General features: G+C 40.6%; 2 long non-coding RNA genes across 2 annotated transcripts in view; one reads left to right on the top strand and one right to left on the bottom strand.

Annotated features, from left to right (window-relative positions):
- The window catches only part of LOC123516329, a 117839-nt gene extending 110069 nt beyond the window's left edge, over window positions 1–7770 (top strand). The window contains exon 3 of the long non-coding RNA XR_006678169.1: window positions 7379–7770. This is a non-coding gene — a long non-coding RNA (uncharacterized LOC123516329). The remainder of the gene's footprint in view (window positions 1–7378) is intronic.
- Window positions 6227–10000, bottom strand: part of LOC123516330 — a 5953-nt gene continuing 2179 nt past the window's right edge. Inside the window, exons 2-3 of the long non-coding RNA XR_006678170.1 lie at window positions 7415–7467; window positions 6227–6856 (exon numbers count right to left, since the gene is read on the bottom strand). This is a non-coding gene — a long non-coding RNA (uncharacterized LOC123516330). The remainder of the gene's footprint in view (window positions 6857–7414; window positions 7468–10000) is intronic.

The following is a 10000-nucleotide window of genomic DNA, read 5'->3' on the forward strand; positions in this document are numbered from 1 at the left end:
AGAAATACTTACTGCTTACTGCTTACATCATGTTCATATCCATTGACTCAACCGTAGAGCACAGACGTGTTGCATTCTCCTTTTGCGGTACGCTTTATCATTGTATTGTAATGATAAAGGCAAGCTGAAAATGAACTGTATAAAGAAATAGATATGACACATAAACGAAGTGACTGCTATGGTCTGCATTGGTAGTTATATGTGTGTGTCAACTAATGAGGCAGTCGTAACACATACCTGTCTGACCGTCTTTCAGGAGCCAAAGACTAATGCCACAACAAGAAAGGGAGGAAGATAAGACAGTGCAAAATCGAGACAATCATAATATAAGTAATTGTACATATCTAGATTAAAAATCCTACAGTTGTTGATAAACATAAACAGAACGAAAGGAAGTGAAACTGTGTCCTTGTTTCCTCCACTACCGGACAAATTAACGAAACTTGAATTACATTACCACCCCAGGGCTGCACTGCATCAGTAAGCAATCGGGCAGTTGCTTAGTACTTACCAGACGTCAGCACCAACTATACGAGAACGAAGCCGTCATCGGTCACACAACACTTCACACGGTAAAAATAAAGAATAAGAATAAAAGAAAAGAAAGAAAGGAAAAAAAAGAAACAAGATAGAAAGAAAGAAAGAAGAAACAGGGAAAAGAAAACCGTAATAACCTTCACCTTCAAGCAACGTCTCAAGAAGAAAGATAATAATAAAGAAGACGACGATCTTCAGAATCAAGAAACAAAAAGGCGGAAAAGAAACGATGTCCTTCAGAGTCAAGAAACAAGAAAGAAGACGACAACCTTCAGAAGTATGTGTGAATCACTCGCCTAGTGGAGGGCAGCGCGGTAGATATTCCACTCCAGGAATATTTTGCTGCCCCAAGCTGCTTCTGTCCCGGATGGTGCCACTGCCAAGGTCACAAGGTAAGTAAGAAAACATGACGGAATTACAGTTATCAATAAAACGTTGGTGTATTTGTTAATATGATTATGTATTATGCATCGTCTATATAATTATCTTATTGCACCGGAAGCGAATGTGTGTGGGAGCTTTGTTGAAGATCACGCTTACTGAGTCATCCTTCGGCCCGTCCACCAGCAAGAAGAGGTCAGATTAAAATTTATCCTTTTATTGCTCAGCGCTTCAAGTCGTGTAGACGTAAGGCACCGTATTGTTATCAGATGTTAATGTACGAGTAGATCCAGTCTGTGTTTTCTGCATTCACAAGTTGTTAATGAAATTAGATATTGAATTCAGACCACTAAGAAATATATATGGTGTAAGAATTATTAAATATTTGGTTAATAGGTACCCATTCATAGAGAGTTCTACACCACGATGGCAATGATACCAAGGTTCTCTGGAGATGCAAACCAAATAGACGTAGACACCTTCCTCCATAAAGTGGACACCATCATCGCAAAGGAAAGAGTTATGCAAGATTAAAAAAAAAAAATAGAAATGCTGAAATGCTACATAGATACCGAGAAGGGGAAAGCACGCTATGTACTGTAATTAGACACGAGAATTTACAATACATAGATACCTATTTTGAATACAGAGAAACATTTAGGAGATGGTTTAAAAAGACTCTTGACTCAGATCCCTTCAGAGCCATGACGAAATTCTTCATGGTGAGGAAGCTCCCCTCTGAGGGCAGGCCAGACTACTTGACGAGACTTGCTTCATGGAAACGGGAAATATATGCATTGTTAAAGAATTCAAATTGGAAGAAAGACGAAGAAAATATAACTTTGTGTCAAATTACTAACATGATTGTTGTATCAAAATTCATGACAGAATTAGATCATGAAAATGCTGAAAATCTGTATAGAGATATAAAAGTGTTTGATACTCTAGTTGACATTATTGATTTGCTAGAAGGCTATGAGGGCACCAGAGTGCCAGCCGTGAACGGGTGTCAGAATAATTACCATGAAAGTTCACGAGCCTCGCGGTCCCTCACACGCGGTCAAGGTAACACTAATACGTACATGACTAGAAGTTCCTCGAGGTTCACAGTTAGGAATCTTTCAAGACGATGTGCTTACAAGCCAATGTGTTACAGGTGCCACAAAATAGGACACACAGCTAATGAGTGTTACTCTAGATTGACTTGCAATTATTGCCAACTCCCAGGTCACCATGAGGTTGACTGCAAAAAGAATGCGTGGTGTAGTTATCACCGGATGACAGGACACATAACCCAAGACTGCAAAGCGAGACGAACTCAAATGTATCAGTGAGGCAAAGACAGGCACGTGGGAATCCAAGGCACGTATAAGACACCAAGAATGAAACTCTCGTCAATTTATTGGTTGTTTTTACTTTAATTATATGCCTCAGCTGCGAAAACATCTGGTCAGTGTGAATTATATGCAGAATTTTGAAATACATTATACTACTCAAAATGTCATCAAAGAAGCATAATTAGGTTAAAAAACAGTAGGAAAATATTATAGACACGATAATAAAGATCAACACTATATATCAAGAAACATGACATAAGAAGTTAATGTATGGTGAATTGTAGCAATACCAAAAATATTATTAGTGATATTGTATTTTTTTTAAATATTGTGTAGAATTCTAATTCAGGAATATGACAGGAAACTCAATCGTATTAAAGATGCGTCAGTAAAGCATATATAACTGAAGGCTGAAGAAGGACATAGCTCTGTAGTAAGCACTGTGGATTTCAAACAAACACTATATAATATACATATAGAATTTGTGCAAAAGAAGTAGTCTGATTTAGTATTTTTTTATTATTATTTAAGATTTATTGCGGTGGAAATTGTAATTTGAATAAGTGACCATTGAATTGTCTTTTTTTTTTTTTTTTTTTGCAGGTGGATTACTTTTATGCTGTTGTAATAACCAGAAGTAACATTCATGTTTCTGAGGCAATATTCCCTGTAAGGACCCTGAAAGCAATATTTTTGTATGAATATGAGGAATGCCAGAAGGCTCAGGATGAGTCTTGAGAAGGTTGAGCATATAGCAGACGTTATCATGGATGTAATACCATGACATCGTCGTCTCGTCATGATGTCTAAGAAATTGTATAATAAAGAAGAGAAATGTTGACTGTGTATGCTTTTTCCTGGAGTAAAACTCAAGAACCTGCTAAGAGGCAAGAAGAATGGAAATTAATACTGAAAGAAATTAATTATTGGAGATTTGAATTACACTCGTTTTGGATATATGTAAGTTTAAAAATATTCTTATATACATGTATGTAGCCCTGCTCTGATCGTCCTTCTCCCTGGCGCCGAGGATTTAAAGAAAGGTGCACCGCTGGGAGGCAGCCACGAGCGGAGCAGGATGGGACTGCCACGAGGGAGAAGGGAAACTTCCTTTGTCGCCCTCTTTTTTCCGCTCCATCAGGGAAACGCATGCTGGAGCCACCACCCATACATCGCTGCGGCCGGGGAGGAGCAACGCCACTCTTGTTCTCGGGGGGACGCAAGGAAGGCAGCGGGTGATGCGAGTGGGCGAACAGGAAAGAGATTGACAAGATTTTATATTCTCTCTCTCTCTCTCTCTCTCTCTCTCTCTCTCTCTCTCTCTCTCTCTCTCTCTCTCTCTCTCTCTCTCTCTCTCTCTCTCTCACACACACACACACACACACACACACACACACACACACACACACACACACACACACACACACACACACACACACAAACTTAGCACCATCTTATCAATCAGTAATCAGTTAAACATCAAATTATCCACCGACTTAATCCTCCTCCACGGTATCCATTCAGTCTTGGTGGCTCAGTGGTAAACTCCTTGCAAGACAAGTACATACATTGCCACAAGTTCGAAATCCTCCTGCAGGTTTGGAGTGCCGCCTACCTCCGCCTGCCTCCTTCTATATATGAGGCGTAGCATCAGCCTTGGACGTGAGGGAAAATATACATATAGTGAGAAATTTTTCAGCCTCACGACTCCCTCACAGTGGCCGCCTCCTGCCATTTGTCTTCATTTTCTCTCTCTCTCTCTCTCTCTCTCTCTCTCTCTCTCTCTCTCTCTCTCTCTCTCTCTCTCTCTCTCTCTCTCTCTCTCAACACACTCTCACACACGTAAGACTGTCTCAGCGCTAGACTCACAGTAAGTCCTAGCGGAAAAATGATGACTGGCCACCAGCAAAGCAGGAAAGGAGGAAAAAAAAACAGCACCAGGCGGCCACTAAGACGCAGAATCAACGTCAATAAATCCCAGTCATGTATATAGGAAACGAACATCACGCAAAGAGGAGAAAAAAATTCAAGTTCTCATAGGAGCTATTTTCAAAAACTACATTTATGATAGGTTAGCTTTGCAAGTGTGCATTTTGTCATTAGAAATGCAGGGTCCTCGTAAAGCTACTGCTACATGCTGCCAGAAAAACTAGACAACCTGAGTGAGTAATCTCCTTCATTAGAGCTCATTAAGGACAGTGTGGAGACAGTACGAGGTGAAGTTCGAAGATACTGTCTTAGGTGTCATCCTTCACCTTTCCTATCGTGTCAGATTGGCGTCAAGTAGAAGCTTCTCCCCCTTCATTTTTTCTCCACTGTACGTATATTCTTGTGTTGCTTCCCTTCAGCACAGCTTCAGAATCATCTCGCAATATCAGTCTATCTTACTTTGGATACTCTGTCTTAATAGAAAGAGAGAGAGAGAGAGAGAGAGAGAGAGAGAGAGAGAGAGAGAGAGAGAGAGAGAGAGACTCACTGACTGACTGACCGACTGACTTATAGTACGTCTAAACAAAAATACATTTTTCCCGTTTTCCTCTTTTTTTTCCTTCAGTGTGGCTAGTCATTTCTAGCCAGTGTGACGTTTACCTGCGTATCATTAACAGCTGTTTGACCTTAAGAGAGAGAGAGAGAGAGAGAGAGAGAGAGAGAGAGAGATGGGGGGTGATGGGGGTGGGGAGAGGGAAAGGGAGAGGCAGGAAAAGAAAGAGATTACGCGAGGAATGTTAGTATGTAAATGTTTGTCGTGAGGTAAACAGTAAGTGGTGTCACGCGAGACGTTAATTGCCTCTTAGGACCTGCAGAAAAATAAAGGTGAACATGTCTTTAAAAATGGTCACTAAATTTTTTTTGTGTTGTTTGAACCACAAGTCTGTTGTCGGAGGTATACATAATAATATTTACACGAGGATCACATGAAGATTAAGTTTGAAGTCTGTTAGAATCTGTTGGGTTAGGTTAAGTCAGGCTGTTGCATAATCTTGATATAATCTTAACGTAACTTAACAAAATGGCAGTCGATATCTTTTTTTTTTTTTTTTACGTATTTTATGTTTATTTATTATTTTTCAGAGGAGCAAATAAGTGGTCTTTTTTTTCCACATTTGCGTATCGTTAGTCTGCATTCTTCATTTCTCTTTAATAGTAATACGATACTTCAAATTCAACCTTCACTTCTCTTATATCTGAATATTTTCGTTGCATTAATGTATTTTTATTTATTTTATATGAGAAAAGAATAGTAAATAAGAACATGAAAACTATTTTGTACGGTTGTATTTTTCATCAGTTCCTTTATATACTTACGTCCTTTTTCTTAATTATTGTCTCACAAAGAAATTTTAGCTGGATATATTCTCTCTCTCTCTCTCTCTCTCTCTCTCTCTCTCTCTCTCTCTCTCTCTCTCTCTCTCTCTCCGTCACACACACACACACACACACACACACACACACACACACACACACACACACACACACACACACACACACTTTTGCAACGCTGACATTTTATTTTCTTGTTCACGGTCATCACTTTCTTTCTATTTTTCTTTCATTCCTTTCTTTTGTTTTCTATCCATGCAAACTTTCTTCTCCACTCACCTTTATTCGAAACGTTTGAACATTGTGTGCCGCGTCACGCCCTGACAGACGCGCGCACACACACACACACACACACACACACACACACACACACACACACACACACACACACACACACACACTCTCTCTCTCTCTCTCTCTCTCTCTCTCTCTCTCTCTCTCTCTCTCTCTCTCTCTCTGGTGCCCCTGTATCAGTGTCAAGGAATGAAGTCTTTGTGACCCATATTACGCTGCCAAGACCATCAGGAAGCTCCCCAAAGGTCGTTCTCATGTTACTTCAAGGCAATGCAGTCACTCCTTGCTTTGCTCTTTCCTTCGTGGTGTTCTTTGTTTTTCCTTTCTTTTCTATTTTCTATTTTTTTTTTCCGTTGTTCCACTATTGGTTTCAGTTGTCTTGTTTCGTTTCCTTTATTATCGTGTTATTTCGCTTGTCTGTTCACATCCTGCTTTCCTTTCGTTCCTTGATTTTGTAAAGCAATACAAATGAACGTGAGGGAGAAAAGAAATAACAGCGGCAGACATGTTTCATCATACGATGCTGTCTTTCGTAAGGTACTCCATCTACAACTCTAAAGTAACAAATTTTAGTATGTTGTTTATAGTTTCTAATGTGCTAGCGAAGTCTTGCTGCATCATCTAGTATGGTTATTTATCTCGGTGCTGCCTCCTTGCTGTGTTATGACGTGACGTCTTGACGGGGCGTATCCATCTTGCTAGAGTTCTCGTACGTGTGGCATATGGAAGTGAACGGAAAGACGAAAATTAGATAGAAAAACATGTGTATAAATAAAACATTAACACATTACTCCATTATAACTTTTTGCTGGGAAATGTTACCGTTAGATTTCAGAAAGGGATTTATGGAGGTCAGTGCTCCTTTCTCCACTGCCAGGCGACCGATGGTTGAAGGGAGAGAATTACGACATTCCTCAGCTTGTCAATGAAGTGTGTGGAGGAGAAGCTTTCGCCTGACCGTGAGGTGGCGTGCAGTTCCGCATTCCCTGCAACAATAGAGACAGAGTTGTTGCAGTTTTTTGTAACTATCTTTACTGATATTTTAGAATGCAGTGCTTTTTTCTTTTCTTTTTATCTTTTTTTCATTTCATTTAATGGTATTTAAGAGCTCATTTAATCGTTTTTCTCTTGGAGCTGTTATCAAGGGGAATCTTCTATTTTTTTTATTTTTTCTCTTCATTTATTGATCAATATGATCATGCTTCTTTCTTTGTGTGTGTGTGTGTGTGTGTGTGTGTGTGTGTGTGTGTGTGTGTGTGTGTGTGTGTGTGTGTGTCTGCCTGTCTGTGTCTCATTTCCATTTTTTTCTTTTTTGGATTCTCCCTAAACTTTTTTCTTCATTTTGTTTCGTTTGTATTACTGTTGTTTTAGATATTTAATGTTCAGGTATAGGTCTTCCCATATGTGTGGTAGGAAATAGTACAAACGTTAACAAGAAATAACCAAACAACATTCACCTAGTGTTGTTTTATTTGTTCATTTACAAATTTTTAAATTCATTTTTACAGACTTGAGGAGCGCCATCATATTCACCTTTGGCTTACCTGGTGCCTGCCTCGCGTTACAGCATGGCGCGTGCATGAAGAGGAGACTGACGCTGCGAAAGGTGAGCATGGCAAGTGTGTTGAGTGATGGAAGCATGCAGTTGAATAAAATTAAAGACAGATGAACAGAAAGCATCGTTTATGTTTTCATTTTTGTATACAGAGAATGTTTGACTATGCATTAATAAGCATGATTGAGATATTCTCCTTGCTTTCTATATTTCATTTGAAAGAAATAGAAGAATAGAAGGAATAAAAAAAAACTTTATATTCGCCTTCCACATTAAAAAGAAAACTTATGCGACAACAACACGATTTAACTTTCATTCGCATTCTTATTTACTGTAGTTATCTTTTTCTTAACCTGCATAAGTGAATCTTCACGTGAGTCACTTCCACCCGCTGCTTCGTTAAGATACACTCCCAAGCCTTGCGTCAGCGTTGGGGAATAAATCTCACGTGAAATCTTGGCAGTCTCTGTGTCACTTTGATTCGCTGTATGTAAAGTACTCAGGACACCCCATGCTGGCAGTGTGCGGACAGGGGATGGCGAAGGTGCGTCCGGCAGGGAGTGTGGGAAAGCGAGAGTAATGCCAGGGAGATGATGGATAGAAGTTGGAGGAAGAAGGTGGAGGAGAGGGAGGGAACCACACTTGGAAATGGAATCCGTAACTCAATTCACCCAACCTAACGCAGTTGATATCTATGCATTTCGTTTGCTAGATATATGAGAGTTAGAGGTGAAAGGAACGCTACTCACTATGAAGCTTAGAAAAAAAAAATAGTAGCGAGAATTTTACTTTCCATATACATATTTTTCATGAATGCTGTGTTTTATTTTTCCCGCGTACGAGGTCGAGCGGAACTGAAATCTAAAACTGGAGCCTCTTCAAAGCTTCGAACCTTTAGTGTGAGTCCCTGGAGGGTAATAACACTGCCTCCTGCTTTCAATATCTTACCCGTGTCGTGCCTTCTTTGTTTAGTGTGACGACTCTATCTACTGTACACACACACACACACACACACACACACACACGCGTAGGTAGTGTAGTGGTTAGCACGCTCGATTCACAATCGAGAGGGCCGGGTTCGAATCCCGGCGCGGCGAGGCAAATGGGCAAGCCTCTTAAAGTGTAGCCCCTGTTCACCTAGCAGTAAATAGGTACGGGATGTAACTCGAGGGGTTGTGGCCTCGCTTTCCCGGTGTGTGGAGTGTGTTGTGGTCTCAGTCCTACCCGAAGATCGGTCTATGAGCTCCGAGCTCGCTCCGTAATGGGAAGACTGGCTGGGTGACCAGCAGGCGACCGAGGTGAATTACACACACACACACACACACACACACACACACACACACACACACACACACACACACACACACAAGCCAGAGGACCGGGTTTCGATTCCCCGGCCGGGTGGAGATATTTGGGTGTGTCTCCTGTCACGTGTAGCCCTGTTCACCTAGCAGTGAGTAGGTACGGGATGTAAATCGAGGAGTTGTGACCTTGTTGTCCCGGTATGTGGTGTGTGCCTGGTCTCAGGCCTATCCGAAGATCAGAAATAATGAGCTCTGAGCTCGTTCCGTAGGGTAACGTCTGGTTGTCTCGTCAGAGACTGCAGCATATCAAACAGTGAAACACACACACACACACACTCACTCTCTCTCTCTCTCTCTCTCTCTCTCTCTCTCTCTCTCTCTCTCTCTCTCTCTCTCTCTCTCTCTCTCTCTCTCTCTTTGTAGAGTATCGAATCTTTTCTTACCTGTTTTCTTTTTAAGAAAACCAAAAGACTCGTGTGACATTTCAATCCTCAATGTGATGTATTTACTGAGATCCTAATCCTTTACTTTTAGTGTTTGCGGATACACTGAACGTATTAACATACGTGTACGAGGGTTCCTTAAGGGTAAAACAGACCTGTAATCACACGGTAGGCTAAATTATGCTAAAAGATGCTCCGTGTGGGTTTTAAAGGGGATGGACTGACTGGGGGACGGGCAGCCTCAGTTGTAACGTGTCTATTTGTGATAAATGAGCCAGCTTTATTTTACATTATTTATCAACCTAATTATCTCAGCAAATAGACAGATCCACTTTTCCCTCGTAACATCACCTTTTCTCCTACTCATACATGCATTAGTGTATTTGAGCATATCCTCTCTATTCTTTCCTCCTTCATTTCTTCTCTTCTTCACCTTTTCGTTTCCTCAGTTATTTTCACTTTTGCAGGTTCTTTGTTTTCTTTCTTATTATCTTGATTTCACTTCATTCTTATTTGATCTCGTTTCCTTGATTTTTTTTTCTTTTCTCCGTTTTCTCTTTCTCTTTCTTTCACTTTCCCCGTGTCTTATTTCCTCTCTACTCTGGTCTCCTCTCACGCCTTTCCTCTATTCTAATCGTCCCTCCTCCTGTTTAATCTTGTCTTCACTCTGTACCTCGCCAATCTTCTCTTTGCTTCCTCTTCCTCCTCCTCCTCTCTTTCTTAACCACTCTTATTTTTATCTCCTTCCCTTCCTATTTTTTTTATTATCTACTCTCTTTTCCTCGTTCATCTTGCTTCCCATCTCTTTCTTTCCACTTTTCTCTCCGT

The sequence above is a fragment of the Portunus trituberculatus genome, chromosome 40 (genome assembly GCF_017591435.1).
Source record: "Portunus trituberculatus isolate SZX2019 chromosome 40, ASM1759143v1, whole genome shotgun sequence".
Taxonomy (NCBI): domain Eukaryota; kingdom Metazoa; phylum Arthropoda; class Malacostraca; order Decapoda; family Portunidae; genus Portunus; species Portunus trituberculatus.